The 14949-nt window shown below is 46.6% G+C and overlaps 1 protein-coding gene across 2 annotated transcripts in view; it reads left to right on the top strand.

Annotated features, from left to right (window-relative positions):
• FOXO3 (forkhead box O3) overlaps positions 1-14949 on the top strand; it is a 97584-nt gene that overhangs the window by 5690 nt on the left and 76945 nt on the right. The window lies entirely within an intron of this gene.

Genomic DNA, 14949 nt, shown 5'->3' with positions numbered 1-14949 from the left:
TGCTTTGATTTGTTTTTTGTATCAGAAGCCTATTTGTTTTACACCTGTTGCATTCATCTTCCTCTGGAAAGATAAATACTAGCTGCTGGGATATTTACTTTGAAGGGGAGATTTTTGTAAACTTTGTATGTGGACATTTCATCATTCCTTACCGTGTTTTATCAACCGATATGTACCGAAGGGCTGCAGTCCCTTCAGTGTAGCAAACGCGCAAGTCTCTTCTCTAATTATTGAGACTTGAAAAGACTTGAGAAATTTGCAAGCGATGTAGACAGATGTCTAAATCTGTTTGCCAGATGCTGATACTCAAGACGTGTCGGACTTTTATTATCATCTTTTTGCAAAGGATGTGGGAAGGAAGCAACACCACTCTCTGTTCTTCTTATGTCTCCTTCCTCGAAGTGGCATACAGCGTCTTTATCAGGAGCGACAGCATAAAACTGGAATTTGCATCAGTTTCTTTTTTTTCTCTGTTGTCTTTTTTCTTTTTTCTTTTTTTTTTTAAAGACTGTGTTTCTCAGTTAACTGCTAGTATGAATATTATTCTTCTATTATATTCTCACTTTTTTTTTTCTGATTTTGAGCTGCCTTGTTCATCTGTACAGAAGGGTTTGTGTTGCACACTGTATCCTGATTATTTTAAGTTTTGATCTACCGAAGCGAGCACGGGTTTAAGCACGTGAATGGATCCTTGGGACTTCACTGGGATTACTTGTGTGCTTAAACTTACTGCTTAAGCATCTTACCTGATCAAAGCCTTACTATGTTGTGCTTTCACAAAATACTCAGTAGCATTTGTAAGTGAATTTCGTGCTGAGCAACGTAGAGAGATGCGCGGTTCCGGCCCCAGAGTGAAAACCACTGGATAACAAGCTTCTTTGCATCAGAGAGGAGTCTACTTTAGTATCAAAGTAACAAATGACTTTTTAAACTTTCCAGTAGAAACCATATGTAGATATTAGCGCACATGATTATTTTATATCTGTAATGTACATCAAAGATCTCGCTTTTCCCCAGCTCATGCATGCAGGCGACAGCTATTAGAGGAGAGAGAGAGAGACACCGAGTAGCTCTCCCGGAATCATTGACATTGTTTGATCCACAGTGAGACAGTGAGGAGAACCTCCACCGAAGGACTTGTTAAATGCAGATATAAACACATCGCCTTGGTGAATGTCATCAGCTGCAAAGAGTCGCAGGCTCTGAGAAACTTAACTTTTGATGTGAATGGGAAACCTCCAGTGAATGATGCCGGAGAGTATCGCTGTCAGGTAGACCTGCATGACAAATACTGGAATTGATGTTCCTCAGTTTTTTAGAGGCAGAAGGTTACCTAGAACAGTCATGCAATGTCAGCGTTGTCTGTAATAGGTTATTCGAGTCAATATTTAAGTGTATTTAAAATAGGAAGCTTGAGAGTGAAGAGGTTGGCTCCTGCACTTACCTGTGTGTTTGAAAGTACACGGTTAATGCTACTAAAAATTAAATCACCTTAGTCTCTTTTGTATCCGCTGTATTGTATTGGCTTGAACAAACACTGTCTGAGACTTATCAGGCTGGGGAGGAGGGACGTCCTGGCTCTGCTGCCCTGGAACGTCCTGCTTCTGCTTGGTTTTGTCCTGGTAACACGAGCAGTGTCTTACACACCAGGCCATTTTGTATTCGGGTCATTTTGGTGGTGCTACACCACTTTGCTGTAATCCTGGGAGATTAGGGGAGGCTGGGCACGTGCTGGTGCATTTAGAAAGGCGAGCGATTAGGGTTAGCCCGGTGTTTTTGTGAAAGCTCTTTGTGCTGAGGTGGACAAAGTAGAACCCTGGGGTCAGTGGTGTCCCTTGCAGAAGGCAGGCAGCGTTGGGGGGTGGGAGGGGGAATGTGCAGCCCCCCCCCACACCTTCCTGCAGCGTCCGGGCTGTTTTCAGCCAGCTCGTGTTGGGTGGATGGGGGAGAACAAGCATGAAATCACTCCAGAAAATTACGGGTGGGTGCGCTGGGTTCAAAGGGAGGCCGAATGGATTGCCTTGGAGGTAAGGGAAGACTGAGGATTAACAGCCAAAGCATTTCTCTAGGTGGCAGCCTCCTAAAGGTGCCCTGCAAGATTTTGGCAGCCAGTAATTTTGCGTGGAAGTATGGAAAATCTTTTGTGAGGATTGTTTCTTATTTGCAATGCAATTACAGTGGGTCTTGGCGTAGTGGCGGCTTGCCAAGGGAGAAACTGAAAGTGTTTCCTAATGCAAGTTGTTACTTAGACTAAAATCTTTGCATGTTCTTGTTTTCTCTCCCACTTTTTTAAAAGCCTTGCTACTATCTCCGTCACAGAAAACGCGCCCAAGGGCAGGATTATAAAATGGCAGCATTAGTTTCTTCCAAAGGCACGAGGCCCTCTGCGTTTCGAGGCAGACTCTCTCTGGAGGGGGTTGAGCTCCGAGCATCCTCCTGCTGCTGTTCCTTTCCCTCCAGCACAAAAAATTCCCAAGTCGGCACCGGAAAGGGGCCATGAGCCTCACCAGGTCCCAGGGCAGGAGTCACATCCAGGTTCCGCAGCACGTAGGGAGCATCCCGATAAAGGCCTGCCTGATAACACAGCGCTCAAGGAGCCGCAGGGTTTTTTTTGATGTGGCTTTTCTTGGGGCTGACAAGTACGTGCGTGGCACAGTGGTTCAGGAGCAAAACGAAGTGTTCAGGTAATGTGCACAGTCATACAGTTTTCGGTAGTGCTGGCTCAGCACACCATGAGTTAAGTAAAGATTATACTTAACCTTTTATTTGCTCTTTTTTTTGTGCTTCTACAAACTTAGGCTGTTCTTTTTCTGTTACAATTTCCTGAGCATTGCCACACACTAAGCTTGGAAAATGAGGTGCATTTAGCCAATTTATGGCCTGACATATATTAATTAACATTAATTACCTGCTTGAATAGTCCATTTAGCACTTATTATTAAAAAGTGGCTTGTCTACAGACGGGGATTTTCCTTCGGAGTGAGATGTTTTGTTCTAACTTGCTTCAGACAAAATCAGGATGGGGTATCCCATGCTTTTCTGCAGGGCTGTACCGGTTTCCTGATGTTCCAGTTGTGTGTGTGGGATACTATTGCACCACTGACAGGCACCAGCTCCTTACCCGTGTGTATTTGACAATTATTTGACATCATCTTAGCTTTCCCAAGCAAACCAGTGTGTTCCCAAGTGGTTTTTGCTAGCGGTGGGTACCGCTCTTGCTCCTCTGGTTGAGGCAGCCGGAGAAAGAGCCACACTTCTCAGCTTGCCAGGAACTGCAGGGAGATCTGGAGGCCTGCGGTGATGTGGCGCCAGCCCGTGTTTGGGGTGGAGGAGTAGGAAAAGCTCAGGTGTGCAAGGCCGGAGGGGGTGCCTAGGAGTTGCTGGGGCACCCTGTGGTGCCCTGCAGGGAGGGCGTCTTCAGCTCTCCGAGGATGATGGACCTTGAGGCTCCCACAGCTGTTGAGCGCAGGCCACCGCTGGAGTGGAACATGGCCTCTAACAACAGCAGGTTATGTCCTGCTGTATTCATCAGCTGCGTTATCCAAGTTTTTTCCTGGGCAATGTATTGGGCAAGGGTTGTCACAAGTCATTGGTCTAAAACCTGTGCGATGAGGGGAGTAACATGCAGAGAGCACTTGTTCAATTTCCAAATACCAATATTTAAAAAAAAAAATATTCCATTTCTCAAGTCCCCATCCCCCAATTCTGCATTCCTGTCTTGTCAGACTCCAGGGATGTTACGTCCTACTTTACCTTCTCCATCTTTCCTTTCCTAACACCAGCCAGGGGGGTTGCGTGGTGCATGGGGTGCCTCTGTGGGAAATGGAGGGCTGGCTCATAGCTGTGCATGGCAAGTAGCTGCTTTTTGGTTGGGGATACAGCGTGGAGGCGATTGGGCTGATGAAGAGCAATTTCAGGGCAGTGTATGGGGTTGGGAACAAGCAAGTGATCGCATTAGTGCTCTACCTCATCCCTGTGGTGAAATAGCAAGGGAGCTGCCTTTCAGCGGGGCTGGAGAAAGGCATCACTGTGTCACCATTGCTTTTTGCCAGAAAGGTTCCTCCCGATGCTGTGCGTAGCTGTGAGGTCCGGGAGGAGCCAGTCTTGCTGTGCAAAGCTAGACTCCTTTCTCTAGGCCACCCCCCTTGCACGTTTGTTCAAGGACCGATATGCTCCTAACGCGGCTTTGCAGGGAATTTTAGGCATGTCGGGAGTTAACAGCATTGGTGTCTTGTTAATAACTCTGTGTCCTACCTGGACTTTGCTTATTGGGGCAATTCTCTTTATCTGTACACTGGTACCTATTAAAAATAAAGGCTATTTAAATACTTCTACTGATAGGAAACACCTTTGTAAGATTTCAATGACAGAGAAATGCCTTTCTGGGTATTTGTACTGGTAAAGAAATGCCTTGTGAAAAATTAGCTCTTATAACAGACTTGTGCTAACGAATTGTATGGATTGCTTGCTTGATCGCAACATGTCATGTACTTAAGAGCCGAATTATGAAATGCTGGGTTCTCACTAGAATATGTTTATTTGGCAAGGTGTTCCTTTGCTTTTCTTTATGATTTTCTCCCCTGCTGGTGAAGTTGCCACTCATCAAGTGTAAAGGGACATGCGAGGGAGGTGTGTGCTGGTACAGGAGGGCAGAGGCAGCCTGGGGGTCATTGCCACAGAGCTGGAGGAAGGTCCACTTGAAGTCAGGAGGATGGTGTGTGGCACTAACAGCTCTGGGTCTCCCGGAGAGTGCTGCCTGCCAGTTTTGGGGGGGCAGTAGGCTACTCGCAGTGGAGGTGGGGCTCTGGGGGTGCAGCCTTTGGCTGCTGCACACCTGAGTGCTGCGGACAGTCTGGCGCGGCGTTTCCATGGGGTGAGTCACTGGATCATACCACTTCTGCATCCCTTCACCCACTGGCCATGCTGAGGTGAAGGGTGGGTCTGTGCTGATGTCTCCATGCGAAAATCCCGTCGAGAGCTCCGTAAGGAGGGCAGGAGGCAGGAGCGCTGTCGAAGGCGCTGTTTCTCTCTTTTGACACCTGCCTCTGAGGCTGCCTTCACGCTTCGTGTTGTGCTGTGGGTCTGCAGGCCTGCCTGCCTCCCCATCCCTGGCTTTCCAAGACCTTTGGCTCTCCCTAGGGAGCAGCGAAGGCCATGGGGACACCCGTGATAGTGACCAGCGTGTGGGATGCAGTCCTAGGAAAAAAAGTTTTTGGTAGGTCTGCTGTCTCCTGAGTCGCGTGAGCAGAAAAGGGCAGGTCCGGGCTGGATGCCAGGACTTGGACAGGGAGGTAACATCTGCTTATCCTGACCCCAGAGGAATGGGAGGCAGCAGATAAGTCGGAAGGCTGATGAGGACAGAGAGCATCCAGCTGGGGGAGGACAGATAAAGGAGCAACCCAAAGAGATCGGCACGTGTCCGCTTGGGCTTCGCTCTGCCTCCTGGGTGCTGTGACTGCTCAGTCCAAAGCAGTTCCCAGTTGGAATGGGAAACCAGTTTGCGTGGATGCGGCCCAGTCTATGACGATGCAACTTTTACGGGTAGATAAAGTAAAGAGAGCAGGGTCTGATTCTTGCCCCTGCTAAAGGCCATGTTAAAGCAGCGGAGTGGGGCTCTCCTGTGGTGCTGCAGCAGTGTGCATTTGCATTAACGTAAGTAAGACTCAAGCCAGCGGTGCTTAAAATCCTGATTGCAGCTGAGCCTGGACTCCCGGTGAGGACTGAACAGGACCAGGGAGTGTTAGTAACAGTGTTGCACTTAAGTAAACAAAGCTTTGTTTAAAGACATATTAATTACCTAATAATAGTCTAATACAAACTACTCTCCTAGTCTAGGCAGCCAGCACCTCTGATGTTGTAGATGATTTGCCATTACAACTTAGTGTTTTCTCGTGCCATACCATGTTGGTTTCTGCATTTTTTCCAAAATAGGATGAAGAAGAATAAATATATTATTCTAAAGAGATCATTTTAGGACACAACATCCAGGGCCATATTTGTTTTATCTAGAATGTGGACTGAATTATCTTGATATATATGCCAGTTATGTGTCAGCGCTCTTAAAACCTGCTGTATTTTTTTTTTTCTCTCTACACTAGCTCTTCAAGCAGCTATTTCAGCTCTCCAAAGACACATTATGACCAAAGTTAGCCCTGCTTTCTCACATGAAATTTACAGTGTAAACATGCCTTAAAATGTGAGACTTAATCCAAATCAAAAGTTTCTGACTTCGCGGGTATTTGTGAAGTTAGGCAGTGAACACCTATCTTGTGTAAATATATTTGCTAGTACTTCATGGAGGATTTATCAGTTTCATATATAAAGTTCTAGATATGCTTAGTACATAACATTTGGCGTTTGATAAGTGAAAACAGCGCTCAACAAAGAATGTCTTTGTGTGAGACTCTCACAGGCTCCCACATTATCACCTTTTTTGCTGATTGGTTTTGTGCTGAGAGCAGTGATATGGTTTCCTGAAAGCCTATAACCTGCTGTTTGTTCTGCAAAACTGCTCTGGACCTTAACTAATTTTCAAAGAATGGTTTTTTCCAGGAATTCGTAGGAGAAGGTGACGCCAGTTCAAGTCGTGTCCTGAGATGCTTGTAAGCTGAGACACGCAGAGCCGCTGTCCCTGTTTTTGTGCAACACGATCTGTTATGTTCAGAAGTTTCGCTGTATGGGGGAACTCAAAACCATTTGTCTGAGATGTCAGGTTTCAGGGTGAATGGTGCTTCTTTAAGTATTCATCAGGACCTACAATGGGAGGCTGCTGGTCCTACGATGCCTTTGTAGAACAGCCTTGGCACCAAGAATGATGCTGCCGCTGAGGAGCTGTAAAAACTCTGAAGTGTTTTGTGAATCTTGTGCAAGCAGCTTCTGCATTTGCGTAGCCTGAGCCATGCACGTGGCCCAGATAAAAGGGCCACATCTAAAATCTTCGATTTTAAAATGGAAATCGTGTCAGAGCTCTGCATGGATCGGGCCAGAGGTTTCCAGCCTAGTTTGTGTAGCAGCCAAAAGCTCCAAACCTAATACTGTTATTTTCATCATGATGTTGACAGTGTAATTCTCGCTTCACATAGCATGTTGAGACTTATTTCTTGCCCCATTGCTCTTACAGCCTGGTTCATGCACGGCAAAAATACTTTTGATTTAAATGTACTAGGAGGTTTGCACTCTTGGGGTAGGAGGGAAATCTTTGATGAGGAGCTGTTTTTTAGAAAGCTCTGGGGAAGGGAGCTGTGTGCTTAAGAAGGTATTTGAAAATCAATGGTGAAGCCATTTTACATACAAAAAAAGAGGGAAAGTGTGTAGGCCATGAGGTAGTGGCATATGGGGCTGGGAGGAGGAAGGATTCTGTGAACTAGCAGTAGGGAGTAAATCAACCTGATGTATGTTCACAGACATCTGATGTCTACTGGGCCTAGTGGGGTAGCTGGGAGCAGGTGGAAGAAGCATACTGTTTACCTAATTAGAAACATAAATAAAATCTTTCCGACATTTTTTTCTAAATGAAAACGCATCTGAAGCATATGTCAGACTTCTCACATCCAGGAAAGATCTCTAAAACCCTGCCGTTCCCCAGGGAGGCTGTTTCTAGCCCACCTTCTTCAGGGCTCTGCCGGGTACCAAGTCCTTCTGGTTGGAGGATGGAGTGGGATGTGCATTAGCAATTGAAGATGCTGGAGATCTTCCTGAGCGCGTCTGTACTCCTCTCTAATCAGTGGGAAAAGGTCTGTCATTTGAGGTGATAGACCAAGGAATTGGAAAAAAACAAAGAAAGTGATCATAATTGAAATCATTGCAGGTAGGATTTCATCTCTGTGTATTTATTGAGAAGTCGGGGATGGTGGGGAGCAAGGCCTGGGCGGCTGTACAGTCAGAGCAGCTCCATATCTCCAGTGTATTTTAGACACCGAGGAGACAAAGATGATGCTAATTGCAAGAGAAACTACTTAACTGCTTTGTATTATGTTTGAAATGAAGGGGGAATAACGCTGATTGAATGACCTATTTTGACTTTCTCAGTATAATACGTTTAATGTTTTAGTCTTTTTCTGGACAGCGAATTATAATTTTATCAAATCCTGCTGGAAATGAATATGTTGCTGGGCAAAGTATTTTATCCTCGCAGTTTTAACCACAGAGTTACCTCTTGCCGCTTGAATCAGTGGCAGGAGTTTTCTCTTTCGTCTGTAAAGGTCTTTTGCTATGCAACGCAGTGACAGCAGTCTTTTTTAAATACAAAATAGGGACCTGTCAGGAAGAATATAAAATAGGGCACTGAAGGAGTCTAATTTAGAAGGAGAAAGGGCGTAAATCTCCACCTCTCTCTGATGACAGAAGGCCAAAGTACAGCAGAAGTCTTTCCCTGCTTGTAAAGTGCTGGCCCTGATACCAGAGAAGTTGTTCTGTTAAAGGCACAGCTGTATCTAACCTGCTTACAGGTTTTTCAGCATTATTTTCGGTACATAACTGGATGTTGCATAAGGGGATCCTTAGACGACGAAGCGCCTCTGTTAGGGTCCGCTCTGCTTATTGTGCTGTTACAGAAATTGTTTGCGGTTTTGGACCAGTGTCAGGCAGAATAATACTGAATAAGTCCCAGATGAATGTGGGTGGTGAAAGGAGAAAAATAACTTCAAATAAAGAGGGGTATTATCAGCTGAGCAGCCAGTGTTGATCCTATGGTGCTGAAAAATGGAAGCAGGAAAAATAGTCTTCTTTTTTTTTTTTTTTTTTTTTTTTAAGATGGAAAATCTTAGCCGAAAAATCTGTTCTGACCTGAGCTTGGTACCCTACTTAAACTCGCAGCAACTTGGCATCTCTGCAGCAGCGCTGCGAAGTATTGAGTGGGAGAACAGAAGTACAAACAAGTCTCCAAAACTCAAAACTTGAGAGGATCCTCAGATTCTTTGTCCGTTTAGGACAACATGACCTGTAGCGTCACTTGCAGCTGCTGCATCCAAGAGTATAAATAGTGAAAAGAACACTGATTTGGCTAGGATAAAATGTTCATTTTGGGTTTTTCCAACAGCTGTGTCGGGACTTAACCCTGGCAAAAGCTTCTCACGTGTCATTTTTTATTCAGGCTCCTACTAAGCATGTGGAATGACAATGTTCTCTAATTGAAGGCAAAAAAAAAGGAAAAAAGTAGTAAATTGAGAAATAGTGTGGATTTGGTGTCCCCTCAGCCTGAAGGAAAAACAGTTCGCTTGAACTGTATGATAGCAGTTGTTTGAGAAATTAAGTATGGATTTCCGTCAATTGTAGTTGAATCATGACATCTTACTAAATTTATCCAGTCTTGAGTGCCTGGTTTCTGGTTTGACATTTTCTTTGGATGGTTGTCGCTTTGTTTGTTTTTTGTTTTTGTTTTTTTTTTAAAAAAAAACTCTGCATGGTCTAACAGATGGTAGTTTCCTTATTTTCTGCAGGAAACTGTGTCAGGTATCACACCACTGATTTTTCCAGGTGGGTATGGGCATGCAGGGACCAGCAGCTTTCTCCTTAGAAGCGGGTGGGTTCGAGCAATGCCAGTGATGGGCCCTTCCCATTTTCCAGGAGCAGACAGGGAGTAGGAAAGTTGGATTTCGCGTGACTTGACCATTAACTGTGTATCACTGGAGCATCCCTGTGGATAGGGAACACTGTTCAGTGAAGTGCCAAGCAGAAGTACTAAATAAGAGTGCACTTCATTTATACGAAAATCTACAGTGAAAAAATGTTTCGATATAAAAGCCAAGTGCTCGGGGAAGTACAAAGTGTCACGAATAAAGTTGCCCCTAACACTTGAAATAACTTCTCATGCTGGCTCTGACACCATCGTTAGTAATGAGCTCACACACTCTATCCACCCCCAGTCTCCTTGTCGGTCTGGGTGCTTCAAGGGGTATTCAGGGTTTCGGCTCATGCCCCGTCATCTCCGTGTGGGCCCTATGCCATACTGGTTGCACTCAGCTCTCAGTAAAGAAATACGCCCTTCCCGGTGTGCTCGTCTGTGTCATTCGCCTCCCCCAGTACCCGTGGGTTTTCCCCGATGGGCACCGTCCCAGCCCTGCATCCTCTTCTCCCCTGCCCAAGCTCCTCATCCCCAGTGGTCTCCTGTGCCAGCCTCCTTCCCTGCCATTTCCAGTCCTGTTCCACGCATTCCTCCTTCCTTTTCCTGGGATCTCCCGCCCTTCTGCCCACCCCCTCTGCTTTCCAGATCGGCTGTCCTTGTCCAGCTTGCCTGTTTTTTTCTGTCCAGCTCCCCATTCCACATTTTTCCCCTGCCCTAGGATTCCCTATTTCCCATGTCTTGCCTATCGCGGGCCACATACTCTCTTTCTAATTCCAGTTTCAGTTCAGGTTTGCAAAGCTATTAGCAACGGGGAACAGGGTTTTATAAGAGGAAGTGTTGGACAATTTGAGGTGTAGGTGGGGCTCACAGCACCACCTATAATTTACAACATTGTTTATTTTTTTAACTAATCCACCCTTAGGTAAGTAGTCCCGGTGTGCAAATCCTTAGTCATTTGGGTAGTCCTGTGCCCTCTGCTGATACTGTGTACAGAGGGATTGCTCATCTGTGTCAGAGATGGAGGATCCAGCTTTAGAGAGACTTCGATCTCTGTTTTGGTGTGGCCTGTACTAGACAGCAAACAGTGTCTGAGATTATACAGCTCATTGGGCTACTGAGCTGTCCCTAGAATAGTTAATGGTACGTGTAGTAATTGCTCTCCTTTCCATGGTGAGGGGTTGATCCTTTTTCCTTCCCTATCAGTGAGAACAGAGGAGACATACAAGTTCCTCACTGGTAATATATAAGACATGAAAATACACAGTCCGTAGTCACACCATATTCTGCATCCTCTACTAGGTGCCCTCTGACTTGGTGTATTTAGACTGGAAAATGTAAAGAGCCTTTTCCTTGCATAGCTCCCTGGTTTTCTTGTACCTTCTGCCTCTGCTGCTGACTTCATGCCTGGTCTTTAATGATTCTGGCAAACACCTCCGCATCTAGGTGGCAAACATTTTTGGTTTTGTTATCAGAATTAGGGTTTTAGTTATCACACTTAGACTGAGAAACTCATGCTGAAGAGTTGCTTAAAACTGTAAGGTGATGCCCTGGAGCGTAGGAGGGTGGGCACCTTTGCTGCTTTCGCTGGGTACGACTTAGCTTCTGTCATAGTCAGTAGGCAGCTTCCAATGGACTCGGTGGCTAGATCGAGCCGTTTAATGGTGTGAATAACCTTACGTTGAACTTTTAAAGAGCTTATGCATAGAGCGTGCAGTTTACGAGTCCCTTGTTTTGAGCTCTATCAGGAAGGAACTTTAATCAGGTAACAGGGGGGCCTGTCCTCTTTCCATCGCAATAAAGTGCACGCAAGCAGGCGTCACAACGAATAGCACAATGGCATGCCCTGCTTTCTCTCCTGCAGGAGAAATCTGGGGTTCATCCTCCGCCACTGCTCCCCAGGCTGTTCCAGCAGCTGGGTCGGCTGAGGGCTTCACTGGTGGTGGCCGATGCCTTTCAGGTACCACACTCCGGTTTCCCTGGCTATAGATAACAGCTGTTCAGTCGCAGCTCTCTGGGTCACCATGTACGGGGATTTTTCTGATGGTTGTGGTGACCTTGGCGGGGAATTAGACTGGATATAATGTTTCCAAGAATTGGAGATGCCTGTGCCATTGAGCTGGTGCGCGTTGCCGAATCAATTACTAGCATTGGCAGGATTTTGCTTTAGGGGAATCTCGCAGCTACATCACAGTCTTGTTATTAGTAGAGTATTGTTAATTGGTTTTAATATAAAGCGAGATATTTGCAGGGAGGCTGGACCTTAAATAGTTGGTTTCTGTGAAGTATTTTTCCCTATGTGCAGCGCTGTTGCAGGGCGTACCCTGGCACCGTATCTCACTTTTGTTTTCGGGAAATTTTTATCAGCTCCTGCGTGGAAATACACGTTTGGTGTAGAACTGTCATCCTCAGGTGAGGAGTTGCGGCGTGGTGCCTCGACCTCCTCCAAAACTGGCGGTGTCAACTGTAACTCTCTGCCTGGAGGTTCTGTAACGTTTTTGTAATGTGTTGAATCACGATAAGGGGACGCGGTGTATGCCCCTGCCGAGCTTTTGCAGAGGGGCTGCCCAGCCAACCCCTCGTTTTTTATGTGCAGCCCCTGCTCCAAATCCAGGTTGCCGGCCCCTCCTGCACCCGTCGCCGTCAGGTGGCATGGAGCAGTTGTGACACAATGTTCTCAGGTGCAATTTAACTTACGACCTCACATATGTGAATGTGCCCCTTGGCAGGTGACCCCGCTTCACCAGCACCAGTTTAGAGCTGCACAGTTTTGCCCTGAGAGATCGGGGTCAGGCTTGGGGCTGCTTCCCTCCTTCAGTGTTGGGTTTTGTGCCAGGGCAGCGGGGTGTTTCTGCAGACCTGCTCAGCCGAAGCCCCCGCTTGGGTTAGCCCTTGCTCGTGCTGGCACTGAAGTTACCAGGAGCCCTCTGTGGAAATGTGTCCCCCCTCGTTCAGCTGGTCCATCCGTTGTTCACCGTGTTTGCAATTGACTGTCAAAGTCATAGAATCATAGAATGGTTTGGGTTGAAAGGGACCTTAAAGATCATCTAGTTCCCGGGACACCTCCCACTAGACCTGGTTGCTCAAAGCCCCATCCAGCCTGGCCTTGAACATTTCCAGGGATGGGGCATCCACAGCTTCCCTGGGCAACCTGTTCCAGTGTCTCACAGTAAAGAATTTCTTCCTAATATCTAACCTGAATCTCCCCTCTTTTCAGTTTAAAACCATTACCCCGTGTCCTATCACTACACCCCTGATAAAGAGTCCCTCCCCACCTTTCCTGTAGGCCCCCTTTAGGTACTGGAAGGCTGCTATAAGGTCTCCCTGGAGCCTTCTCTTCTCCAGGCTGAACAACCCCAACTCTCTCAGCCTGTCCTCATAGGAGAGGTGCCTCCAGCCCTCTGATCATCTTTGTGGCCCTCCTCTGGACTCACTCCAACAGGTCCGTGTCCTTCTTATGTTGGGGGCCCCAGAGCTGGACACAGTACTCCAGCTGGGGTCTCATGAGAGCAGAGTAGAGGGGCAGAATCACTTCCCTCGACCTGCTGGCCACGCTTCTTCTGATGCAGCCCCAATGTGGGCTGTGAGCGCACATTGCCGGCTCATGTTGGGCTTCTTATCAACCAAGTGTTGCTTTTAATTCAAGTGCTGGTAGGGTTTGCCTTAAAATGCCTGTGTAGCGTTAAGCCAGTTAGGAGTTACAAATGTAAATATGTTTACACAAAAACGAGGAATGCATGAAAGCTGGCATTGCTTACACAGCCAAAAGCAGCGTGATTATATGCTAGAGGGACACTGAAAATGTAGGCTGCCGGAGCGTGCCTCCAGAAGTAAATCCCAACCAGAAGCGCTCGCAGCCCCTGCCTTCAAATGCACTGCCTGCCTGCTACAGCTGCTGGGAGAGGGCTCAGGAGTCTGTCAGCATCCCTGGGGAATTCTGTAGGAAAGTTTGCAATGCCGCAGAGAAGTGTTGGCTGTGTCTGAGCGGGTCCTTTTTTTAGATTTTCCTGGGCAGTAGCAATAGAGCAGGCAGTCAGGGGAACCTCTGAGGCTCCTGTTTCATAACTGAAAGTTAGGCATTTTTCACAAGCTGTCCCGTTTCGGGTTGTGAGCGCGGGCACATGCACACGCACACCCCTCGCACACCCCCCGCACACCCCCCCAGCACAGTGTTTACTTCCTCTGTAAGTTCTGGGACATTTAGTACTAAGGAGCATGATACGCTTGCATAAACACCCCAGCCAGATTTATCTCTCAAGCCTATCTTTCCTTTCCCTTCTTGGAAAGTGATTAATCTACAGCACACATTTTGTTCTTTGATTGCAGGGCATTATTCTGTAATCATTTACAGTTTTGCAGAGCCGTAGCACTGGCTTGATGGAGTATTTCTGTCATGTAGCCGGTGCTGTCGGCTGAAGCTTTGGCTGCGTTAACACGGAGGGAGCATTACCGTGCAGCTCTGTGTCCTGTTAAAATTGTTTCCTTCTACATTGTGTGCTTTCTGTGCATTGAAAAATTCAAATGCCCGTATTTAAAGTGCAGGTAAGTGCCTGCATAGCAATACATGCTGGGGGCTGATTTGTAAGTTTTAGAAACGGTGTCACTGCTGCAGCATTCTGGCTGCCAGCTGAGGCTTTCCTATGCCTTTGTGGAGGGTGGAGGAGTTTAAATAACATTTGTTTCCATGCTGTGCATCATGCCTTAAAGCCTACACCAGTTAGAAATTAGCAACCTATGTACATACAAGAACCTGGACACATCCCCTAGTGTCTGAGGAAAACAGAAAAGTGAAAAGGTTGAAGGTGAATCCGAAAATCTGTCCTGTCTGTATCGCATCGAGGCTTTTCCATGTGTCCTTTGTGGTTTTTGTTTGTTTTCCGCGTTTTCCAGTGTGTGAGGAAAGGTGCTGGGAGAGGTAGGAACCTTGAGTTAACATGCCCTGGGTTGAGATTGGGCTATCAAACAGAGCTTTGTTTGATGCAAGTGTCCCAGCTGTAAACCACTTCTACTTTCAGTTAAAAGGTGTGAAAAGGAGGTAGAAGAAATTGAAAGAAAACCATATGACTTCGGGTTCTGAGGTGTGAGTAAATTTCTTTTTGCGATATATGTGCACCTTTCTCTTCTACAAAGAAAGAGGTTTTAATGGACCTGAAGTTGGTGGGTCTGGACCAGTCACCTGCATTGCTAAGCCCCGTCCCTGTTAGCGGAGGACAGACAAGCGATGAGCGTCTTGCTCCAAAGGGTGCACAGACATCTGGCCGGGTAATCTCACACACCATGTCAGACAAAACGCTTTTCTGTCACCTGAAGACAAACCAAAGCCCCATAGTTGAAATACAGAAGACACAACACTTACGTACTGCATGCAAAGACATGGGGAAACTGAGGGC

This window comes from Larus michahellis, chromosome 3, assembly GCF_964199755.1.
Source record: "Larus michahellis chromosome 3, bLarMic1.1, whole genome shotgun sequence".
NCBI lineage: Eukaryota > Metazoa > Chordata > Aves > Charadriiformes > Laridae > Larus > Larus michahellis.
This window is presented reverse-complemented; position numbering and strand designations above follow the sequence as displayed.